Source organism: Cephus cinctus, unplaced genomic scaffold (genome assembly GCF_000341935.2).
Source record: "Cephus cinctus unplaced genomic scaffold, Ccin1 Ccin1_scaffold0230, whole genome shotgun sequence".
In the NCBI taxonomy this organism is placed as follows: domain Eukaryota; kingdom Metazoa; phylum Arthropoda; class Insecta; order Hymenoptera; family Cephidae; genus Cephus; species Cephus cinctus.
Genome location: NW_014332946.1, coordinates 1185892 through 1211646, shown reverse-complemented (window position 1 = coordinate 1211646; position 25755 = coordinate 1185892). Strand labels below are relative to the sequence as shown.

The window sequence follows — 25755 nt, the reverse complement described above, 5'->3', positions numbered from 1 at the left end:
TCGGTTCGTGCGACCCTATACAATTGTGTTGGTCGTATCTGCATACCGTCCCCATATAAAATCGCTATACGATTGTATAGGGAAAATAAAATGTCTGCGATCTACCGCGTTACGCAACGTCCGACGCACGTGAATTTATTGGTTGACGAATAATCGGCTGCTTAATGACACTCGTAATGTGACGTCATTACCAGGATACTGTAATATCTGTTATACACATACGCTCGCATTTAAAATATATTAAGAGTGCTATAGGGTGTACATAAAATTTGGTATGCATTTAAATTACGTACACGTAAGAGAAATAAATTCAGTTAATCAATTTGGCCACTTTACAGGCGATGGTCAAATTTAATATACGCGAAGAGGAGTCTTGTCTTTTAATATTTTTTTATGATCTTTTTTTTTTGGGTAATTTTTGTCTTCCAATTTTTTTTTTCATTTACGATCAAACGAACACGACTTTTTAAGTATGTGCGTATACTGATAATTGCTGATAACGACTGACACGACTGCATCGTGTATACCGAAAATTGGTTAATTATCAAAATAAATTTTAAGAGCGTAAAAAAAATTTGATATAATTTTTTAATGTGCAAGATAACGAGTGATATCGACCAATGACTTCTATAGCTGTTTCCCAATGTTATTTATTACGGGTGCGAATTAGCTCGAATCGACTATACGGCATACAATCAGTATGTAGTAATTCCACCTGTAAAGAATGGAATACCGTTGGCGCCACGTGGGCAATTCGATCTTATGCTAATTGAGAGAACCCAGAAACATGCATTTAATATATATATATATATATTTCTACAGAAAATACATAAATAATCCATTCGCCTATTTAGTCCGTTATACAAACAAGCCGTGAGCGTCTATATGCGAATAGAAAAAAAAATTCACTGAAATTATGACCAAACTAATATGTACGATTTCGACCTGTCCAGCATCCATTTCAAGAACCCAGAAGTGGACCGTGACATCTGAAAGAATTGAAAATTAAATTTTAATTAGTTTCAGAGTATAAAAAAAAAATTTGTAAAATTAATAATTGTCAAAAAATAAATTTCGAAATGTTTTCTTCCAAAAAATTGAATCCGTCTTAAGTTTAGCTCGTAACTTTTTTTTTTCTTTTCATTCAATTTCTCTTTTTCCCTTTTACTTACCGTATCTTCTCTCTCTGTCGCACCTGCACCCCTTTTCTCAACGTAGTCGAGCACGACGTTTAAGCGGGACGGAGTGGGGCAGCGATAAGGAGCAGAAGGGGAGTGAAAGAAAGACAGAGAGAGTAGCGAACGGATTCCCGTCCATGATTTGGGGCAACAGGTGTACACAATACGTATGCATAATGTAGGCAGCGCATGTACAACACTGTCTCTCATGAAGTGCACCCACGCTAACTTGGCGTTATCAAATTTACATAGTCGCGACGGAGGGCGCCCGAGAATTAAGCGATTTGTTTGCTAATTCCATACGGGGCTGAACTTCTGGCTTTGGCTGATTTTACACAGCAGTTTTACGGAACAGAGCCAGCGATTGAGATAACTAATTAACGGCCGATGAACACATCCGGTATCGTTCAAACACTCCAGTACGTACCGGTACGGTACGGTACGTACGGTCTGACGAGGTGTGATAGGAAGAAAAGTGAGTTTGTGCTTGACTTGACAAATTTTTTTTTTGCAAATTCGTACCGGAATATAGAAAAAATTTTACTTTCGAATTTTTCATAAAATTAACTTTTGAACTTGATTTTTGGTCAAGATTCGAACTGTGACTTAGGCTTTTATTTCGCGATGCGTTGATTGCAGCAGAAGTTATCTGTATTTATTATCAATGAAGAAATGCCCGATTCGATCCTACAGCGTTATCCGATTTTTGAGTTTTTTCCGAAAAAAAAAAAAGTTTTTTTCCTCTCTTCGCCGGATTTTCACCTATTTCGTAAATTACACTCGGGAATTCATTTTACGATGCCATTTAATTGGCGAATGGTTATCGTGATTAATTTGCATTCGATTTCTCTGCCGGGTCGCCGAACTCGGGTTGATCGTATATGTAAAATTTAAATAGATCGACCCGTGGTTTTTTCTCGTAATGTAAAAAGAGCGACGCGCGACAAATCTTTCGGAGACAACTTATCGCAGGAGTCGTAAAAATTTTACCATTGAGTACAGTCACTCCGAAAAAGTTTACCTGTCCCACTAACAGCCACTGCGTCATTGTTTTTCAGAATATCGAAATTTTTTTTATCCAGATTACGCTATTTTTTTCGCAAAATGGGAATTACAGACTGACGGATCTCGAAATCGTACAAATTTATACAGTGAAATAAAATCGACATATATATATATATATACGTACCTATGCACCTGTACACCGTACTGCCTTTGGAACAGGTTTAATTTTTTAAAAAATGAAAAAGGATTAATAAAATATTTGATGACGTACATTTTATTTATCATTATCAAACAATCGACGTCCACGACGTAACAAAGTACGTCTAGCTGAGGAAACGCGAATGATTAAAAAAAGGAAAGACGAGCGACCAGAGCGAAAGCAAGGATAGAACGTAAATCGATGAATCTTCACGCTAGAATAATTCGTCCGCGGATCAACTGGAATCCGACAATTCTCGCATGGTTTAACGTGCGTTCTCACCCGACGACTACGGCCATAGATCGTGGAGCGTCGATCGTTAAAACACGACCACTGGCGCTATCTATGTAGATTGAGGTAATCTTTGGTTTTGGGTGAACAAAGGAATGAAAGAAAAAACCGAAAGAAACATACGATACGTAGAAAGGGAGATAAAAGCATCAGTCAAGACTTATCTCTGGAGGATTTAGCGGCTCTGGCAGTTAAAAGTGTAGCTTGGGATTGAAAAACCGTTACGTTTGAAAAAAAGGCGGGAAAATTCAAACTTGGCCATTCGTAATTTTCATTAAAAACAAAAAATTCGAAGTCTCTTTGCTCTAGTCAGAGTCGACAGTGTATTTATTACAGGTAGAACTTTCAATGTCGAAAGTATAAAAATGGCGAATACGTCATTTCCTACGGAAATTATTTCCGTTATAATGGCTATTACAACCGAAACCGATTACCCTTTCGAAAATGAGAGAAGTCCGTAGGACGAGTTTTTACGAATCCGACTAACCTCGCGTCCGGTAGCTCTCGTGAAAGTCACCGGCAGGAAGTTATCATCCTCTTACTTATGGGAACGCATTAATAACGCCCGAGGAAATCAGGAGTGGCTGTAAATAATCAGTGTATACCTATTTAGCGATGGCGAAAACGTGCCGCGTCTCTCCGACGACTTTGTCGGATGCGTAATAACGATTTAGAAACGGCGTCCAGTTAACATGAAACAGACTCGATCCGAAGTTGTTAATTGGCAATTTCCAAGTGGATAAAATGAATAATATAATTTTGTCAAAATCAAAGAGACTGCCCAAGCCACGAGTCATCGATCGGTAACGAGAACGTATAAACCAGGGAATGTTAATTTAAAAAAAAGGCGCGTAATTTAAATTACATTAAGCGAAACCAGATAAAGTCGTATGAAAAATCAAATAAAATTATCACCAAATCTTCGGCGCACCGTCTTTTCGTAAAAACAATGAAATTAAAAAACGACGCCACCGAATTTTTACTCAATCAATTAATCCAAGACGCCTGGCCATTAATCGGTGGTACTCTGTTCGCTCTATAACTAGTTTCCCCGTGTAAAGATAGTCCCCTGGCATAGCGCCATTTGGCGTTTATACATTTTTTGTCTTCTTTCTCCAATTTTTTATTCTTCCTCCTCATCTCTACCTTACTCTCTCTCGATCTACTTGGCCCTGAGTCTTTGCCAAAGCCCCTCGACACTTGACACAGACTCCCCTTTTATTCTATTTCGTCCCGCACGTCGGTATCTAGCCGCCGCAAGTAGATGCAGTTCAGGAGGTCAGTGCAGCATACAAGAATAAAAGAAAACCACCACCAAAAAAGCTCTACACAAAGCCTAATGCCAATCGAGAGTTCAATAGAACAAAGTGACATTTCCCAGTCCCCATCAATCCTTAAATAATAAAAAATCTTCCACGTTCACGGCGCAGCAACGCAACGTGGCTCAAACGCAGCATAGAGCTTTCCTATAATTACAGCCTTTGAGCAGCTCCGTATTAAGCGTCCAGCTAACTTTTTCCATCGATCCAGAGAGAGAGAGAGAGTCGCCAATTATCTGAAGAGGGAGGTGAGAAAGAGGCCATTGATAAACGAGGATTTTAATTAGACCTGAAGCATAAAGTATCATTAATTAACATCAATATTAAACAAAAAAAACCATCAAACAATCCTCTATCTACGCAAACCTTCCAGAAGTCTTAGCTAAAATAGCACAAGAGATCGTACCAAGAATATATACAAATACACACAGCAAGAGAATGGCAGCAGCTTCACCAGTCACGAAAGGCATCCTAGTGCCAACTAAAGGCACGAGGAATGAAAGGCAAGTCCGTAGAGCAAGGTAAGGCAAGGCTGACCGGCACTGCCAGTTAGACTATCTTATAGTTGGTAGACGATGGCAGTGAGCTTGACCGAGTGGCGCTTCGCGAGGCTGGCCGACGCCCTTCCTCATCCTCTTTGATCGTCCTCGTCTACCTTATCCACCTTCACCAACATCTAGTTACCCAGCATAACCATGGGCAACTACTCCTCCACTGCCACCACCATCGCCATAAGAAAATCCAATGCCTTGCAGTATTGCCAGCCACTACCACTTCCATATGAACTCAGCAGGAGCAGAGCCTTTTTACACGGGCTGCTCTCCTCGCCGCCACGACTACTTTCCACGCTCGGGAGCTCAAGCCTCGTTTTAATGTAACTACCATAGGATTCGTTTGCAGAGGCCTTCGGCACGATTTCCGATCAGCTGCGCGGGAGTCACGATGCTACCTTCTAGAATTTCTTCTGGCTTTGTATGTATGGATGAGATTTTTTTTCTTTCTTTTTCCTAAAACAATAACAGGATACTTAATATAATAATTCAGTACGGAGTCGCATGAATATTGTATACGTACTTGTACAGCTGGATCAATTGTACCGGTTCTGACTGCATCTAAATATACTTACATTTCCGTTATACCTTTACACATCCTGTTCTCTGGTCCATGATTTTTATTTGAGGATTTAACCAAGTCTACTTGTTATCGAGGTTGCTTAATGATTTCCTGAAAAAAAATAAATTCCACGTGTCATCTTTCATCATTATCTACATATATGCAGATTAATATGTATGACCGGTATTAGATCGCTCCTTGTATACTTATCTTAGACGATCAAACCGGGCAAAAACAGACCAATCAGTGTATACGGCAAGCTTTCCAAGCCAATATCGCATATCTTGACGTCCATCCAAGATGCCCGCTAATAATCAGATCGGCGATAAATACCAGCAGCCATGATCTACCTCGAGTTCTCTACGAGCAACCGGGCAAGCAACGAACTCTAATCGCCGACGATTACCGTCGTTCTCTTAGTATCCGCCCATTCGCACAATTTTTTACATAGATATCCACCTATAGCTTTCTACGGTACGTACACGCCATGCTGAATTAGTATGATGGATATACCAATGCGAAATCGACTTTTTCTTTAATTTCAAGTTTTTCTCCCTTTTTTTTCACGCTTTTTATAGCGTACCAGACTGACGCTGCTCCTCCTGCAACGGCACTCATTATTAGCAGTATAGTAATTAGTATCTATCATAGATTAACCTCCGTCGTGGAAATTCACCGCCGTGGCGCCGATGCATAACTATAGACTCTCACTGTACTTGTTTTCATATATGGCAATCGTGATAGTCCTGATACGCCTGTGCACTCATGCATTTATGCAGGATAGACTATAGTCGATATATATTTGAATATACATACATTACTAGTACGAAACGAAGAAAGATATAGGGAATACTAGTATGCTGGTATATCCCTAGTGTATCTGTACTTCATAGAAGGGACCATACTGCCAGGTGACTACCAAGTCAAACCTATACTCAGAATCAGGTGGCAAAGCCAGTGTAAGACTTATGAGATAAAAAAAGGGTGTCTGCCTTAATGCCAAGAAGGGTTGTTCATCCTGCTGCGAGATCAAGAGGCGTCGGCGTGTCAGAGATGTTGGACAAGCATCCGATTTATCAAGAAGATACTTCTTTATCCTTGTCTCCCCGTGAACGTCGATCCACGATTCGTTTGGAACCGACGGGAAATATTCGGAAGCAGCATCTGAAAAATACAGTGGCCCAGATGAAAAGTCAGTTCTCGTGGACCATTCGTCTCATTCTTGTACCGTATTACGTTTCCCTAGATAAGTAATCAAATATGGTACTTGTATTCTGAAACATCAACGATCAAAAGTTCATAGGGTATCTTGAGGTTGTGATGAAGAAATTACGTTTCCCCAGATAAATAGATAATCAAAGATTGTATTTTGAGGTTGAAATGAAGAAATTACGTTTCCTCAGATAAATAGATAATCAAATATGGTATCTTGAGGTTGAGATGAATAAATAAGGTGTGAAAATAATTATCCACAAGAGACAGACGAAGGTCGGTAATTCGATCACGTTGAACAGGTTTAAAGACGAAATAAAGATGCTTCCTTGTTTTTTCCTTAATGCCTCAGGACACTTCCATATCGTAGGCGCATGCGCGTTAAGCGTATCACACATTCTGAACGCTGAAACAGATCCAGGATGAAAACAGGTGCTTTGGTAAAAAGGGTCCAGAATCTCATTCGTAGAAACGGACACGCCGGCGTAACCAGTATAAAGATACTTTTACCCTGTATGTTATACTAAAGGCGGCTTTTTCGTCGGACCGAAAGACCAACCTGGTGCAGGGAGTGAAAAAGAGTGGAAGGTACGGAGTGCGAGAACGTATGGGTAAGTATGCGTCACGATGACTGATCATCGGCGCTCCTCTTCTTCCTTTGCTCACTCAACTGGCTTTAGGATCCTGGGCGAGCGTCGCGACGCAACGCACCGTCAATAACACCCGCTGAGCATCCTGGACGGTCGGCTACGTAGAGACATCAACTACGGATGATCGAATACCTTGGGAAGAATAGAATGAATAATAAAACTTTTAATAATAATAACAACAGTTACGGTATTGACGCCATTCAACTATCATTTGATCAGACATTTTTATCAGGCATTTTTGATTCAATAATTACACGTACAAAAAATATACCTGTTCTTTACGTGGAAATTATAATGGAAATGCATACGTTTAATTAAACGTATACTGCATAAAATTACGATAACGATAGAAATATTTGAACGTGAAAATTGGGGTTTGTGATAATGAAACAATTTTTTTTTTTAAATAACTGTCAAATCTTGAGTAACACTTACGTGAAAGGAGATGCGTAAAAGGGACAGACTGGCCATGGGCATCTCGACGTTACTTAGATGACGGATGGGGACAGTTGTTGCATCGCGACGCTGCCAAGAATATCTTTCCCTTTAGTATCTCCGAAGCTCCTAACCTCACTGAGAAGTCGAGTACACTCGAAAGCACCGAAGTACCGTAGAGTACCAGACAGGAAAAATCATTCCGGTTGATCCTTCTCTATTGCACTCTCGTTTAGCCAGGTTACCTTGGGCCGATGTGTGTACTTAAAATAACATCTGATTTCAGTTTCTTGGTTATGTTGTCTCTCCGAATGCTTTAAACCAGTTTTTATTCCGTGCACGGGCATCGAGAGACACAGTCGTTACACACTGCCGATACGAAAATATTTTGTCTATGCTATCTGTCATCCGTATCGTGTAAGCTGGATTATCCGTTATAGGTTAAGTTATGTATCTCAGAGTATCGATCCTTTGGGAAATGATCGGAATTGATTTGTTAACCTTGGTACACTGGACAGCAGGCCTCATTCTAAACACGATCGATCGTCACTATATGAATTCAGGAGGGAAAACGTGATCTGACTTAGTACTACGCCATAACTCGTGCGGACGACCGAGGCGACGCTTTCACTCTTACGGCCAACTCGGTACTAATAAGTCATTTGAATATAAGCATTTCTTTTCTTTTGTCCGCCGGTCGATATGGTTGTTACGTGTCTTATGGTGAGTTATGTAAAATTGTAAAGTGTGAAAGGGTCTGGGATTTTTATACATGGCGGAAATTTTGTGTGTTCTGATTTAAAAAAATGAGTTGGTCAATTTTCCGATAATTCGAGCGCGACTCCCTGTGAATTCTATACAGATAGTCATTGTTACTATTCGTTCGTGATAATAGTGTCGTTCAAGGGACATAACAATGACGATTTGAGAAGGAAACAATGGCGGACGGTGTAATGAACACAGGGCTTAAAAATTCGATTGCTACGTAGCAAGTTGAATATCCATGACGAAAGTTGCCAAGCGGTCGTTGGGATCGTTTCGTACGAGTACGCCTTGAAGGAAAATGCTCGGAGTGAAAAATAAAGATAAATATCAATTATTGCATAACGACTGCAATGATTTTTGGCGGTTTTTGAATTTAAAAAAAAACTTGTTTTTGTTCACTGATTTTATGTCACAAATGATTTTTGATCGTAAAACCTATGCTAGCTTCCTGATGCAAATTTTCGCAGACGCATCGTCACGGCTAGATTCAAAAATTTGTATCTTGCACTGAGATGCTTGCGTAACTTTTTACGGATTCTATAAAAAATTTTTAATTCATATAAAATATTGAAAATATTAATTTTTCATATTGATATACACACATTTGATAGAGATGAACCTTTTTTTTTATTGATTTACAAAATTAATTATCGATCATTGGAATTTCGCGTGGTAGAAATTCCATGTCGATTTTTGACTCGTGCATCGTAAAAGGTAGGGCACTGGTACGTGGTTGCGTAACAAAACAGTCGTGCGTGAGTATGAACAAAAGCCGTATGCGCCATTACCATTGAAACATACGCACGCATGTAGACACGTACGCGTCAATGCGAATGAAAGTAAAAGTGGCAATTACGTGTGTACGTACCGTACTGTTAGCTGATAGCACATTTAAAACGTAACAAAACTTGGTTAAGTACAATCATAAAGTTCAGGAACTGCAAATAAAAGGCAGAAAGTAAAAAAGCACATGGGTACGATAAATAAAAATTGATAAAACGTAGAAATTTCACCACGCGAGTCAACCGGTATAATCAATCATATCGATCGACAATTGGGAACCCATCTCTAGAACCCGTACCATTATTTTAAATCGAAAAGAAGATTTATAATCGACACACCCGATAATTAGGTTAGATTGAGCCGTCTTACTAATTAAAATAAATTCAAGCAAAGATTATTTAGTACCGATAAAATTCTTAGATCCTATCCAGAGAGAAGCATATATATAGCTATTTCATATAGAACGATAAAATAAAATAAAAATTTCGATAAGCAGTACTATCGATTAGTATCTCAAAGATAACCTAACAATAACTTTTCTTGTTCAAAGATAAGGAAAAAGAAGAAATGCACTGTTCGGAAATTCGATAAAACGTTCCTTATACGTGATTTCCGCTCATTCTTTTATTCTACCTCAGTTTTCTTTTCCTCTCGCCTCTGTCTCGCTTTTTATTTTTATTTTTTATTTTTTCACAAATCAAAATCCGCGACGGCATCCGCTGATTGCTCCTGATTGGATGTTTCTGCGGTGGTTGGTAAATGAGTGGAGGTGCTTACTAATAATAAGTGAGGTTAGGTACGATGCATCTCACTCGTACTGTAGCACCGGTAGCGTATAAGGTAACGAATGCTGCATCTAGTCAGTTGTGCCAACCTACTACGTTATAAGGATAAGAAACAAACGCCTAACCATTGCCCTGCCAACTGCCCCTGGGTAATTTACCTGCGGATAATGACGCTACGTCCGGACTTTGACTGCAGGGAGTTACCAGGTTGCTGATGCAGGTCGTGGATTGCTTCTTCTTAAGCAAGTATCATCCAGCAGGATCCTGCATCCTGCATCCAGAAATGCATCTATTCAACACTCGTTGCATGGCTGCAGTTTTGCTTCTGGCTGTTGGTTGTTATACACGCACCCTGGCAAATCTATTACAATTTCGTACGTACGCCTAGACGGACGAACCGGCACGCCTATAGTCCCGGCAATTATGCACACGAAGACACGACCGCACCCTTATGCACCCGGCAATCATTTACCTCGGTGTATTTTAATTAATGTGGTAAATCCTTTTAATTTGTCCATGGTGACTTTGAAATTTTACAAGTTTGACAGTTGACTTTTAAATATTTTTAGAAGTTTATATGGATATATATATATATTATTTAGGTAAATCAATCAGACGCAATATAGAGGAATGACTTTTCTATATCCAGAGTAAAAATTATAGACCTATGCCATTACGTGATGTAACGATAGCACGGACATCCGCTGGATGGTGTAGTTCGCAAGAAAACCGTAATTGGCGCCATTAGGCAAAGATGGCGTGCAGGTATCAAGCGAGAACACGAAAGTGCTCCATTTGTATCATCTCGTTGGTTTATAATCTGCTGGAACGAAAATGGAGGTAAGTTCAGTCGTGTAAAATGTTAATATAAAAGCTGAACCGGCAGAGGCAAGTGAAACGGGAATGGCGGGTGCGGAGAATCGGGAGTCGACGTCGGGCGTCGGTTGGCTATAGCGGCGGGTGATTCGAGTCTGGAAAAGTAAAAAAAAGGGTTATCCGGAACGAATCAGGGTTCCATTAATAAGCGAGCGTGCTTTTGCGATTTAATAAGTTTGATAGAGGCGGCGAGTGGACGTGGCGCCGGATGTGCAGATGGTGGATGAAAATATATTTTAGCTATAGGATACGTGTGATCGGTTGTATACCGTTAATGATTGATCGGTAATCTTTGATTTTACTCGGAATTTCATAATTTACAGATACAGATATTTTCTCGCTCGGTTCGCATAACATGATAAATAATATCAGTACCGATCGTGACGTTTGAATCAAGAGCGATCGGTATGATCGGTACTGCCACTACTACCGATACTACTACCACTACTCTCCATGACTGGATTGCCTGCTTGCCTCATGTCTACATCGTTTGATTTCTTTAAGGCGCTACGTCCTGGGTAACAGGTTGCTGAGATCGTTTTCGTTTATTTCGCGACCGCGATCGACCTTGCCTTGCTCTTTTACTTCTTTTCGCTATACTGGCTGACTTCGTAATGCGTGCCGTTATCGTGGAGAGGAATGCGTGCTTACATTTTACATTCAAACTCACATGTCATACTCTATTTACTCTTATGATTGAAAAACTTTTGCTTCCAATTTTTTTTTTCTAATTTAACCACTTAACCGAGAATCACGTCTTTCAGACTTCAGCTATCTGCGACTTACAATTGTTTTGTACGTTCGGGATGACGCACGCTGACTTTTGATCTGAAAATTGGTTGTCGAAAAATAGTTTGGAAATGCACGACTGTCGATTAGGTGATTAAGTGTGAAAAAAATTTAATGAGAAATCGATGTAAAATTTTATTTTCTTGATTTTCAAATTTTTGGTTTCTTTTTTTTTAATCTTTTTTTTTTTTTTTTTTGAACATTTGCTACTTGTATTTCGTTTTTATATATACACAAGTGAAGGTCTATTTCAATTGTGATTTGGCTTTGAATGATATTCAAATTTTTCTTATCCACAGCGCATGCGCAGTACTCGCTGCGCTTTTTGCGTCGATGATCCTTTATATGTTATACAGGGTCAAGGTGGACAGACCGGTTGATCACGGTCGAATTGCGGACATAATTAAACGACCTAAACGTCAAGGAAGATTCGTAGAGGATGGAAGTTTGTGGAAAATTTTGAAAAAAAATATTTGTCCAAATAAATGAACAATGAGGAAGATGAGGCAGCGTTATTCATATGAAAAATAAAATTACGGACAAAGTCATTTCGCGAAATATATTATTCGATTATTTGAAACCGGTCGAGCGTGTTAATAAATTTTCCAAAATTTTCAAAATTCTCGTATTCGACGTCTCCTGTAAAAAAAGTAGTTACAGGAAAGTGACTCAGGACGGGAGGAAAGTCTCTGCAGAAAAAAAAAACCAAATCAAATTTATTTTTGATGCTTCCTGGATGAAACTTGCCCAAGGGTGACAATGAAAAAAGTAAAAACCAAAAAGTCACAATCCTTCACGTTATTATCCATCAACCGTACAGAATCGTGCGCGCGACCAGCGATGCAGCACGGCGCAAGAATACACGTTGCAAACCAGGAGAAGCAATGGCGAACAGTCGCGGCCTTCAGCCGCTTAGCCAATGAATCACTGGTCCTGCATTCCGGGCGTTTTCCTTTGGTTCTTCGTACTTTTGGCACGGCCACAGTGGCATTATGAAAAAAAGGCATAAATCAGTACGGTGGAAAAAAATACGAGTTCCTGAACGACTTGTATAATTTTTCGATATATACTAACAAAAAAAAGAAAAGAAAAAAATTTTTTAATTTGCATCTATCGCTAATCAAAATGTTAATTTTTCTAACGAGGATTCCTGTCGAAAATTATTTTTAATTTTTGAAAAAAAAAATTTGCAAATTTCTACAAACTACTCTAACACGAATCTCTGCTGCTGCTTGTTAATTGGCAGACTGGACGTCATTGCAACGAGCTCAACGCCAGTACACTCACCTTGCTCGCGATCGCCACGAAACGTTTCTATTTCTGCGTTCGAATGCTTTTACAACCAGCGACGAGCAAGACGACCACCACGACCATTAAGGCGAGTACGAATACGGCGACCGCGACGAAGACGGCGACAAGTAGTACCACCTCCTCCCTTAGCATTCGTTTCGTCTTGAGAGCGAAAGATACCTTTTTTTTTTCTTTTCTTTTAGCTTTTTACGTCTTTTCTTTCTTTTTTAAAATAATGCAATATCTTTTTTTACACTGTATCCGACTGCGATACAAAATGCGACTACGACTCACGACTATTTTTTTGAAGAAATTCAAAAATTTTTTTTGTGACAAATTATTTTGAAAAAAAAAAATAGAACAGACAATTTCTTAATAACTTGAAGAAAAAAAAATGCCACGGACTCCGAGTAAACTTTCTTTCTTTTTTTTTATCTTGCTAACTAATAAAATGCAAATGGATGCAAATAGTCGCTAAAAAGAGATAAAGTTTCTCTTTAACGATCGATGCCGAGCCCACGATAATTTCAATATCTATAGATAGACTCGTAGTATACGCGCCCGTAATAATTAGGGAATACTCGTTAGTAAAAATTGAAAAAAAAACAGTAATGGAATCAAACGCATAAATATTGTTTTTTTTTTTTTCGGTTTTTAGTGGGGACAAGACGAAAACGTATGACGTCACAGTGGGCCAAGTAGATACGTACGAGAATTAAGCAGACTGTAGACAGCCAACCTTGGCTCTTATCTTTTCTGACTAATCCCGAAGAGTGGGATATCCTCGGGATAAGTAAGGAGTAGGGGTAATTAATTTTTTTTCAAAATTTCACCAGCCTCCCGTAACGGTTAACTTTTCTCTCTCACTCGATATTCTATTCTGCCAATGCGTACATTCTAAATTCGGTTTGAACCGGCAAGCAAAACAGTTCCCGGGAGGTTTGTGAAGTCAAAAAACTCGCGAGAGACCCGAGCCAAGTCGAGGCAAGATACACGCGGCCAGACGGGACACAGACACGCGAAGCCCAACCTAACCTAACCTCTTGCACTCTTAAGTCCGTTCCCAACGGCGGATTTTAATTTTAGGCCTGCGCCTTAAAGTCCGTACCGCGCTTCGTCTTACAACCTCGTTATCGCAAGGCACGAAGTTGCTTATAAATAAGGGTTTGATAAAACCAAGAAGTTTTATTGATTAAAAAGGAAAAAAAAATTTTTTGAAAAAATTTATTTTACACAAATTTAAATATTTTTAAAAATGGACTACATACGAATACTGGCTAAATTAATATTTTTTGTTCTTGGTAACGATTTTCGAAAATTATATATTTTGGATATTATTTTTTTTTGAAAAAAAAAATCACCAAATTCACCGTAAACTACCTGGCCGATATTTGCCGCATGGCACAGACTTTATCCAGACAGCCAACTCACCCAGTCCGTGGTACACTTGCTCATAGTGAATGTAAATTCTGAAGAATGCACCCAAGGCCATCGCGTCGAAGAAAAAAAAAGGAGAAGGAAAGAAAGACGCCGAGAGGAAAAAGAGACAAATGAAAAAAAAAAAGTATGAAAAATTGAGAGAAATTCGGGCGTCTACACGCTAATCCAACATTTCGTCGTGTTTCGTTTTGCTTTTCATTATGGATCGTTAACGGGTAACATTAATGCTGCTTTTAATAATGCAACACCAAGTCGAGCCGGATTGAACTTCGTCAGGATTTTTATGGTTCTGCAGGTTACTCCCTCTTGTGCATATTTTTACGTTACCTACACGCTACGTACTTACGTACACGCCATAATGGAATTTTGAGGTTAAGTGACAAATTTTACTAAAATAAAATTTTCCACCGGTTCTATAAAAATTATTTGAACGACGCATTAAACCTTACTGAAAATCAATAACAAGGGATTAAAATAATTTTAAAATAAATCAAAATTAATAAAATCAGAATTTGTTAAAGATAATTATTTTTATCAAATGCTTATTATCCTACGATGACCATATTGATACAAGCGCTAACCACGTAATAATTACACTTAATTATAACGTCATCCTTGTACTTTACGTCACGACCACAAAACCACGATACATTCCGTTTTAGTTTCTCATATACGGCAATTTACTGGGAAAATTAGAGGTAACCAAAATGGCATGGTCGCTTCCTAATGAGACAAATTCCTGTTTTGATAAAATTCTAGGTGATCTCGTGAGTGAATATCGTAAAGGTTAGAAATAAATTTTTAAAAATTATTTTATCCCACATAAATTAGACTGTCTCGTTCAAGTACCTGGTATGAAATTTCAAAAGGCGGATTATGATTATTGAAAAAAAAATCCACCATGATATTTCGATTTCCATTTGCCCTAGGGTGACTGATTAGCAATGGATAAAGGATGGACTCTCTAGTCCAGCTAAGCCCTGTTATTAAAAGTAATTCTAAATTTCACCTTTTTCACCAAATTTTCAAAATCACTTCGACCCACCCGCAAAATACAAAACGCGAATGCATTAAATTCGTGTGCCGTTCAAAAAAAGGTTACGTTTATACAAATAAGCGAATATCGGCTGTTTACCGTGTTGACGGTAGCAGGTAATAACACTTGTTGCACATCTAGATACCGAAACAGTAATGGGTTACCAAAAAGGATGAGACGATGCGTTATAAAATCCGATTAAACCAGGCAATGATCGTTCCCCGAAAAAAAAGCATGTATTCCCATTAAAATCCCAAGTAGAAAAAAATTTCCTTACTGGAGCGAGTAAACGTTACTGTTCTTTGTTAAAAAGAAATCTTAACTCTCAGATCGATCACGATAAGCGCTACGAACTTTTTTTTGCTTCATCTCTTTTATTCCCAAGGAAGATAAAGAGACGTTCGAAAGTAGTCGGCCAGTGTCTCTTGTCTGCACTTCGAATAAAGTAGACAGAAGTAGACGGCGCTCCTTGGCCGAAGACTTAACGGCGTAAACTACAAGTTAATATCGATCAGCGGCAGATCGATTATCGATAAGAGGCACGCAGAGCAACGTAAAGACTAAAAAGCGGCAATTTTAAGGCGGGAAATTTGAAATTTAAAATCTCTCCAACCAACTTAATTTTTTCATTTCTCAAACCTACCGAAAGTGCACTCAAAGATCGACCGATTAAAATTTTTTTTCAAAATTCGCTTAAAAAATTTTTTTTTCCAAAAACCAAAAATTCTGAAAATAAAAAAAAAGCATCCACGCTAAGCGGGTAGGATGTCAGTGCTTAATTACCGTATCTCCATTGAACTTTGAACCGGCGCGCTCGTACGTTGCCAGCACGCGTCGTAAATAATAGCAAGGTAACGGTGGCGCTGCACGCTAATATCAGGTACCCAACATACCAGGAACGAAATACGTCGGAGATATATATCCGCGTGCATGCGAGGCAAATTCAAAGACTCCGCATAAGGAGGTCGTGTCGAAGGTTACAGTGTGGTACCTTCGAAAGAAAGAAAGCAAGGGGGAAGTAAAAAAAAAAGAAATTAAAAATCAGTATTGCCACCATAATCCGAAAGAAATGTTCAATTGATTTGGTAAATGTTATGCTGTGTCTCTGGCTGACCACTGTACCCTCTTTATACGTATATACGACTGTACGCATATATATATATATATATATATATATATATATATATATATATATATATATATATATACAAACTGTATATATAGCTATACCCCTCATTCTTTTTATTCCAACCTTTTTCTCTCCCGTTTTGTTCTCTTTTTTTCCTTCTTCTCTTTTCGCCTCCCACCCGCCCCTTTCTCTGCCCTCTCTCACTCATACTTACCTGCACTCCCTACTGTTGGTAGAATTGGCCTAGCAGGAGCTCCACCTTCACCTCTACCTCCACCGGCAACCGGCAGCATCACCTTCTCCCTCGTCTCCTCTGCCCGCCTAGATACGTTCCTCTCTCTTCCTCTTACTCTCTTCGGCACTACGTCTATCTCCCTTGCTCCTACTTCTGTCTCTCTCGCTCCCACGTCTCCCCTCGCAACGCCGCCCCGATGCCACCAGACTCCGGCTCCTCTCGGTCCGTGCCTACGCTGCTGTATTCCTGGCGTTTCGCGCTGCAAGGTCAACAAACTTCGGCTCGATAAAAAATAAATGAAAAACAGAACTGCTGGAAATTGTAACAGTGGCAACTGTAGCGTGTGGCCCGAGCAGGGAGATCGGACGCTTCCCGATAGTTTTAAAGGGGCGCTAACAATCCTATACGTCCAGTTTCCTATTCGCGTATCGGTAGATACCGCGTTTCCGGTATATCGCTGCACCGAGGATGGTTTAAAAATTGTAAAAAAAAAAAAATTCGATTTTTTTTTAAAAAAAAAACAGTATTAACTCGGATCGCTAATTAAAATCGATTAGTGAAATTAATTTTTGTTATAAAAAAAATTTTTTTTACATTTTCTACAGAATCGTATCTCGCATTTATTATGATATTAAGGCTGTATTACGGTAATTGGGACGACTTCTTCGTAATCGAACGCGAGCTTAATTAATTAATGAAAAAAGAAGCAGCGGTCAATCCCATTACGATTTTCTCGCAATAATCGCGAAACGACCGGCTCGCAATCGCTAACAGTATCGTGACCCAGCCATTGCCCTCTTTTATCGAGAGACTCATTGCATAATTGCGAGAGCGACTAGAAAACAATGTGATGAAAATAATATTACTACTTACGGCTTCTTTTTCCCCTTTTGTCTTTCCGCCTTGTGATCGCACAGTATCGCGTAGCTGCGCATCGAAAACGCATCGGGACGTCCAAGACGTTTACCTGGCATTCCGTGGGCTCGAGTAAAAGTCCATAAACCCGATTTGCTCGAAAACGGATGAATTTCTAGGAAGGACGCTCCACTTTTGGCAAACCCGATAAGAGGAAATCCAAAATGATCCTGATAAAAAGTTCCGTGTTTTTTGGGTAGCTCATTTCTTATTTTCCACATATCCAAAAGACAAACGAATATTTGAGGGTAAAGGTCCGTGGAAAATATACCGGGTGTCCAGAACGAACTTCGGGCCACTCTGTATTTACTTCCTCTGCTTTCTACCTGAGCGCTAACGTTACCTGAAAATCCCCGAGCCGAATGGTGCAACTTGAAAACAAAAAAAAATGAAAAAAAAAAATTTTAATGAGATAATCATACTGGACAATAATCACTAGGTGAAAGGTTCCTCCGTCGGTTATCAAGGCACAAAAACTTTTAAAACTAGAGTGCTGCCCGCCCCATGGCGATCTAGTCGCGTTGGTATTAAACTAGTGTGACAGGGCGACAACCGTTATGAACTAATTTACTTGAGAGACAATCTCTTATGAGAATAGATCGAATCGACGTGGCAGACGGTCTCGAGGAATAATCGATAGAGAAATCGATAAGATCCTCATCGATCCAGACAGGAATAAAGGACGAATCAGAGTTAAGAAATATATTGTATAAATTAATCTATGCATAATTTATGTTAAATTCGATAGAATTTAATAAATTTTATTAACTGTATATATAATATCTCATAATAAATATAAATAATATCAGCCAAGTGGCTGTTTCGAGGACACGTACAATTATACAGGATTCACGGTAAATAAAAAAATTAACCTAATCCAACCATATATTGCTATCCCTGACCCTGTCTATAGGTATCTAGTTTTTGCAAAATTTACCAAAATTTTGTGTGAACGTAGCTTTGTGGTCGTCAAAGATTTTTAAATATTTTTCGGACTTTCCCCAAACCTAGCGGACAGTCTGAAAATCTTTTATCGTCAAATTGATGAAATTATACGAAAGGTTCTATATCATTAAGGTTATCCACAAGGTACGACCAGCTTGAAGATCACACCGAGTATGCTTTAACATTGGTTCAACGTTTTGTTTACGATCGTAGAAGCCTGCGGACATCGACGATCCGATTATCTCGGCGTGCATTATCGATCAACGTCCAACGCGGATGATCGATGGGGGCGCGGCTTATGGCAACGCGAAAAGAAGTGGGATCGTATACGAATTTTTCCATCGATCGTAATACATCGATAATATACGATACAAAGCATTCCTATTAATTACGGGCTGTTTAATAGATGTTTACAGATACAATTACGTTATTCCCATTGAACGCGATAATAGATTCGGACTGGCGACGAGTTGTTTAACCCTGGCAAAGTCGTCGAACCGAAGGTTCGCCGCGTCGCAAGTTGGGAAGCCATGCGCAAAGGGGGTGTAGGTGCCAGTCGTCGAACCCTTGGCAAAAGGTTAAAACCTTCGCGATCAGATAGTCTGGTTGAGATAAAAAAGCTGCGTAGGAAAAAATCTAGATAAAATAAAAATAGAAAAAAAAAAATTTTTTTCCCTCAACCGGGATCGAACCAGAGTTCGTCGGTAGTGAGAAATTTTTTCACCGTCTTCGACGAATCGATTCTTCTTTCGTTACTCGTTGAAAGTTCTCTTAAATTATTAAAACTCTGTTTTCGTGGGCAGCGCAGAGGAATCAAGACGGCCACTGCTATAACACTCGTCGCACGCCAGCCAATGCATTCGCTTGCTACTCGTTAGATATAAATACGCGACAGAGGGCAAAGAACCACGCCTGCACCAGCTACCGTGTACGCGTGTTACGAATACATGCTCGCATATGAGTCGGGCGATACGTGGACTGGTTCGTATTTGTGCATATATATATAATACATAATACATATGGTACACTCGTGCGTGCTCATTGTAGAATCGTAGAACGACTCACAGTGTTTCTTCGTTCCCGCGTTCCGTCGTTCCGTTCAACATCGTCGGTCCGTTCCCATTTTCGTGGAGACGCGTCGCGATGCCACTGTACACGAAGACGGCAGATATTGCATCCTAGGTTATAAATAAAGTCGGCAAGAGACCGAATCGAGACAGTCCGATGCTCTCGGTCCGGTTCGTACCTCGGTCGAGGATCTATCAAGGTTCCTTTCAACGGAATTTTATTTGAAAATGAGTCCGGGTGTACTAACGAAGTGTACGGGCGGAGTACACGTAAATAATTATGACGTGTAGGACCTAGGAAATTTTTATAAAAATTCTATCTCGTTCCGGTCTTATCGTCCGTATTAATTATTTTCGAGAACGTCGTGCACGAAGTTTTCGTAAAACTAATTTTTCGCGCGCATTACCAGATTCGTTCTTCCGAACGTAAAATATTTGATGAACGTGCGCGGCCGCGCATAAGAATTTTTCTCGACGTTATCGTAGAAGGGAAAAAAACAAAGTGGGAAAAAAAAAAGAAAGTAGGGCTCCAATTTTTTCCAGAGTCCCTCACGGTCCGTAACTCCATGGCCGCCGCGTCGAGTCATGTGGTCGCAGCTTCTGATGCTCCTGGCTGATGCTAATTAAAAATAATGCGAAAAAGGGGGAAAAAAGGAGAGGCCACGGGGCTCCAGACGAAAAGGGCATACCGACCGAGCGAGCGGAGGGACGAAGGTCGGACGAGAAAGACGCACCGAGGGGCGCTAGTGTTGCATGCGGGAGTGGAAGGGAGACGGTAGATATAACCAATGCGTTAGGGGAGGAGAGAGAGGGGAGAGGGATAGAGAGACCGAGTGAGAATCAGCGTACGTACCGAGGTATAGGAGAGAAGCCTGTTTCACGAGAGGGCAAAAAGTGGCGCTAGTGTAGAGCCCGTAGGGCGGCAAGAGAATATTTGCCCTAGCGCGACACGTAACGGAAATTTACGAAGACACACTCTTTTTTTAATCCACCCTCACCTGCATCCAGAAGTTACCTTTTTTTTAGCTTGCAGATAATTTTATCACCTCCGCAGAGCAGCCACCTTCTTAGGCCGTCGTTGAGTCTCAGCGCCATGATAGTTTTTATACTTAAGTAGAAACGTATCTAACGAACACAATTCCTTCTAGAACATTCTGCGTATATACATATTATATTTTATTTATGAACGTCGTAAGTCAAAATTATTATTATTAATAAACAAAATTATTATAAATCAGGACCCATGTGCTGATGATCTTATCTATGTCTGGTCATATGCTTTTTTATCGTATATAATAAATATATATAGGATAAGAATTAAGATAAGGGAGGTTGAGGTTAGGTCTGAATTAAAAAGGGTTGATAAAGGTGAAGGATTCTTTGGTATGAGTGGGTGAGTTCAGGAGGTAAGTATGGAGGTTTAACGTGGTTCACTAGGAGGTGTACCCATGTACGAGGTTCGTGAGGGGGGTGGCGGGAGGGGGGTGGTTGGCGTTAGAGGAAGAAGAGGATATGCTGGAGGTGAAAAAGGGGAATGATGGTGGCTGCACCACCAAATGGGGGACAACCTTTGGAGCAGGGGTACGGGGATGAGGATGAGCAGAAGCTAGAGATGCAGGAGGAGGTTGGGAATGGGAACGACGCGGATGGGGGCAAAAGGCAGAAGGGTTTCCAATGAGCCGCCATTTATCTCTCGGGACATTCGCCGACATTTTTCTCCACTAGTGTATCGATTTTAGGTTTAGACGATTATACCGGAGTCCTGTCGGTATACGCCTGCAACTTCTCCATGGTACCACTCGGTGGGGGCGTCGACGATAACGTATAACCCTTGAAAATTTTTTTTAAAAATATACACATTATTCTTGTGATCTTTTTTGGAGGATATTTCGGTTAAACGAGATTTTCTATCGGGTTGATTTTTTTTTCGGATCGATCAAAAATCGATTAGCAAAATTATCAAATTTTTAGGTTAGGTTTTTGGAATTTTTTTTTTTTACTAAAGTTTCACTGCATCTAACCACTCGTTTGATTATGCTATCAGGCTTCTATCTTTTTTTTATCTTTTATCTTCTATTCGACCAATGGGATAGGATCTGTCAGGAGGTATCGGCAGGACATCTGTCCGTCTGTCGTTAGCTACGTTTCGCTATCTCTCTCTTTATACCTCTCTCGACCTACTTTGCCCCGGCAAAAACGAAAGAGTCGCCATTCGCGCAGAAAAAGAAGAATCGCTACTTGGTTCGCACATCATGATGCAAATGTATCGCGTTACCGCAATTACGCATGTAGCCACTCCTGTGCAGCAAAAATAAATGCTAACGTTAATGTAAGTTTAAGATATATATATATATATATATATATATATATATATATATATATATATATATATATATATATATATATATATATATATATATATATATATATATATATATATATATATATATATATATATATATATATATATATATACATTAAACATTTAACATTAAACATTAAACATTAAACATTAAACATAAACATTTTTTTTTACTTTTTTATCAAAATTAAAAAAAGCCAGGAAAACCAGACGCGCAAACGTCAAATAAAGATAATGCGAATTTATTTAATTTTGTGACGCGAAGAACGAACTGGGTCAGAAAACGTACCGCCACGTAAATCTTTGCGGTCCGCTAATGCAATTAGCAAACGCGAAGAATAGGACCGAACTCGTTAAAGTTGCATCGACTCGGCTGTTTGATATTTTTTTTCCCAAAAAAACTTTATTTAAAAAATTGCAATAGCTCGAACGTTGCGAATTCGACGTTCGAGAATACTGTTTGACATAACGGTAAGATACATAGGAGAGGGAGAGGGGGGGGGTGATTACGTAAAGAATAAAAAATTAAAAATTAATCGCAATAGTCGAATTTTCAAAAAATAATTTCTGAACGAATTAACTAAATTCATTGATAGAGCAGCCAGTGGCTGGAATTAATTAATATACCTTTTCGAAAAGTTCGATCAAAGAAAATAAAATTGACGCATTTTAAATAAATACGCAGACGAATTTTAAATTCGGCGAATAATTTACCGTGTATTACTGCTGTTACATTATTTACTAAAATTCGTTCTGACCAGTATACATGTATATGACATTTGTTATCAGTGCATTAAAGAGATTAAGGATTATTTACGAAAAAAAAAAAACTAACATACTTATGCATGCAAAGCAAAATTTACAACTATTGAAATTGAATATTTTTTAAAAATATTATTTTGTTGACTATTTATTACTTTTTGTCAAGTTGCATAATATTATACAGGGTTATTCCGTACGAATCGTACCTACTGAAGTTGGTTTTACCATAAAAATTAGACTGGCTAACTTCAGGTGGTTTAGTCCGAATGATATTATATATTCGTATACACGTGTTAGAATAAAATAAGTTTGTAACTCAAACTGGGAATGATTGGAAATGAAAAATTTTATAATTTCTGTGACTGCAATTTCGTTTTACTACGGTGATTTTAGGTTAGGTTCTGCAGAGAGTGCATAGGAACGTCATACCAAGAAAGACTGGAGCATAATGCCCAGATTCCATAAGGTACGTTAAAATATTGTCTGACTAGTAATAAGAATATTCTCTTGACATATATATATGCATTTTTAGACAAATATTTTCCAAAAATTTATTCGAGTAAAAAAATATATTTCATCGATTTTACCATTGTCACTGTTGTAATATTCTATTTAAATATCCTTTTTTTTTCAAAATTTTATACGGCCCGGCACGCGTTGGTATCAAATTGAAATATGAAATCGCCTAGGGTGCTATTAAATAAATTGAATGTCCTGTATCATTAGGTAAAGGTTTACAGTGTAAGCGTAATTTTGAAAATTTCGGTTAATTTATCCCGCTTAATTTACTTTCATAAAATAGCATCGTTAGCTATATTTACGTTAAGTACGATAAAATCGTTGTGGTAAGAAATTAAAAAAAATCGAATTTCACTATTATTTTACGAAGATGATTTTTTAATATATTTTAATGATAATTACAAAAAAAAATCATTCCATTCATATTTTGCAAGATCTAAAGCCAGTTACAGATTTTTGATTCGATAAACAATATATCGACGTCTGAGCGTCGATTTTATGTTGACCGACGCTCGACGTCCAGTCTTTTCTCGATTTGACCATAAAACTTGTCGGCTCATCAGAGGAAGTACGTGGCTTTGAGTATAAGAGACGGAAACTCGTTTACCATTTGCACGAATATACCTATATATAGTATCATAGCGCAAGTACGTACCACGTGTGTGCACGTGTTACCGACTGCACACGTGGATGCACATGCACACACGTGATAAGCAGAAATCAGAGTACGCGGGTGACACTTTAACCTTATGGCAGGTAAATTACATATAGAAAATTTTGATAACGTGAAAGATATAATACAAAAAAAATTTTAATTCAAATTTTGACTAAAATGTAAAAAAAAATTGAAAAAAAAATTTTTAATTGAAAAAAATTTAATTCAAATTTTGAATAAAATTTTTTTTTTCTGTTTTGTTCCAAGCACAGAAAAGACGTTGGCCGTTTTTAGTACCGTTGCCATATCGGTACTTTTACAAAAGAAGACTTCTCTATGTTGATACCTCTAATTGGTGCAGGTTAGGCATTGCGTCATACAGCATTCGTGTTACCATTCTCTATACTTCGGCTATTTCTATTCGCCATGTCTAACGGTAATTCCGGTCCGGTGTGCCTTTATGCTGGAAGTGATTCTTCAGCACAGTCAAGTCTGAATGTACTGAGCTTCATCGTTGTCTCAAGAGTAAACGAAGCATGTCCAACAAGACTAAAAAATAGTAAATTTCGTTGTTGAAAATTGGACATGCAGTTTCGTAATTTCAAATCAAGTACATCTGTAGAGTAATTTTTTTAGATATTAATTTTACCCTTTTTTTTAAATAACGTCAAAAATATTTCCGAGAAATTACACTCCATTTTTTTTCTTCGACTGTTAAAAAAACTTTGTGAACAATAAAGCGCCATGTTTAAATTTCCCAAATACTTGTGCGCTTACCAATCCGAAGAATCGTCTATTTTGAATATTGAGGATGTCATGTAAAAAAAAAAGTTTTCGTACATATCCTCTTCGATGGTACTTTGAATTCCGCGCAAGTCTACTGTACCGGCGGAGAATCGTAAAGTTATATTGCGTTCGCGGGTATAAGAGGTTAGGCGCCACGTTAAGGATCAGAGAAAGGTATCTTAAAAGGTCTATAATACTAAACGTAGAGTCAAGGTACAGGCAGGTATTCAAAATTTGTATCCCATAATAAAAATATGACAGTGTAAAAAAAAAGAACAATCGCACATACGAAATCACCATGAAGTCAGATGCGCCACGTAAAATAATAATAAAAGGCAATTAAAAGCAACTGGTGAAATTTGCAATGCGATAAATAAATAAAAACGTAAAATCTACTAAAGAATATTCAAGTACAAGGATCTCATGGTCCGTACAGGAAGATCCGGCTACTTCGGTCCAAGTTGTATAAGCCGCGGGACATCTGGCTGGTGTCAGGCCCGTATCAAGCGGGTGCTCGAAACCGGTACACGGATTGGAAGTCATTCGATGACTCGGCACTCGGGTGCGCAGTCCTGCGCGTGTGGACTTTCCGTTGGCGGGAAACGAAAACATGCGTACGATACGCGGTGGGAGCCTAATCGGGTTGGCGAGAGGCGACTGCGTCGTCGTTGACGTTCGCTGTGAAGAGCTAACCTAAAAGATATCGCGATTTTATTAAAATACGAGGAAAACGAGCGAAGCGCGTTTGTCGCGTCGTACGCTAACGAAGCCAGCCTCTTTCCAGTGGCATCGAAACTTGTACGATATTACAGGTGCTTTTTTAGACGAGTGATATTGATTTGGGAGAGGCTCCGTAATCGTGGCACGAATATACCGTGTAACTCGCGAAGCGTCGGGCAGCCCGATGCATCGTGGCGTCGCGCGCATCCGTAGCAGAGTAGCCGTAGAGAATCCTCCCGTCCACCCTTCGCCCACGTTGTCCCACTCGCTCTCTGAAAGTCCCCACCGCGACTGAAATCACTCCCCTCCGAGTCCTACCGCTTCGCCGTGATCCACAAGCTTTGGCCGTACCAATCCCCACCACGTAAATTCTACGAGCATAACTTCCCCCTCTACTGCCACTCGGGGCCCCCCACCATCATCTCTCACAGTGACTCCCCTCACGTCCTGGACCGCTGTCTTCTCGTATCGCTCCGTTCCGCCGCCCCCGCCAA

General features: G+C 39.2%; 1 long non-coding RNA gene across 1 annotated transcript; it reads right to left on the bottom strand.

The window, feature by feature from the left end:
- Positions 1-5662: 5662 nt before the first annotated feature.
- On the bottom strand, positions 5663-8163 carry LOC107265685. The gene is made up of 3 exons (XR_001537270.2): positions 7403-8163; positions 6877-7099; positions 5663-6723 (listed from the first exon to the last, which is right to left on the bottom strand). It is a non-coding gene; the product is annotated as an uncharacterized LOC107265685 (long non-coding RNA).
- Positions 8164-25755: the final 17592 nt, after the last annotated feature.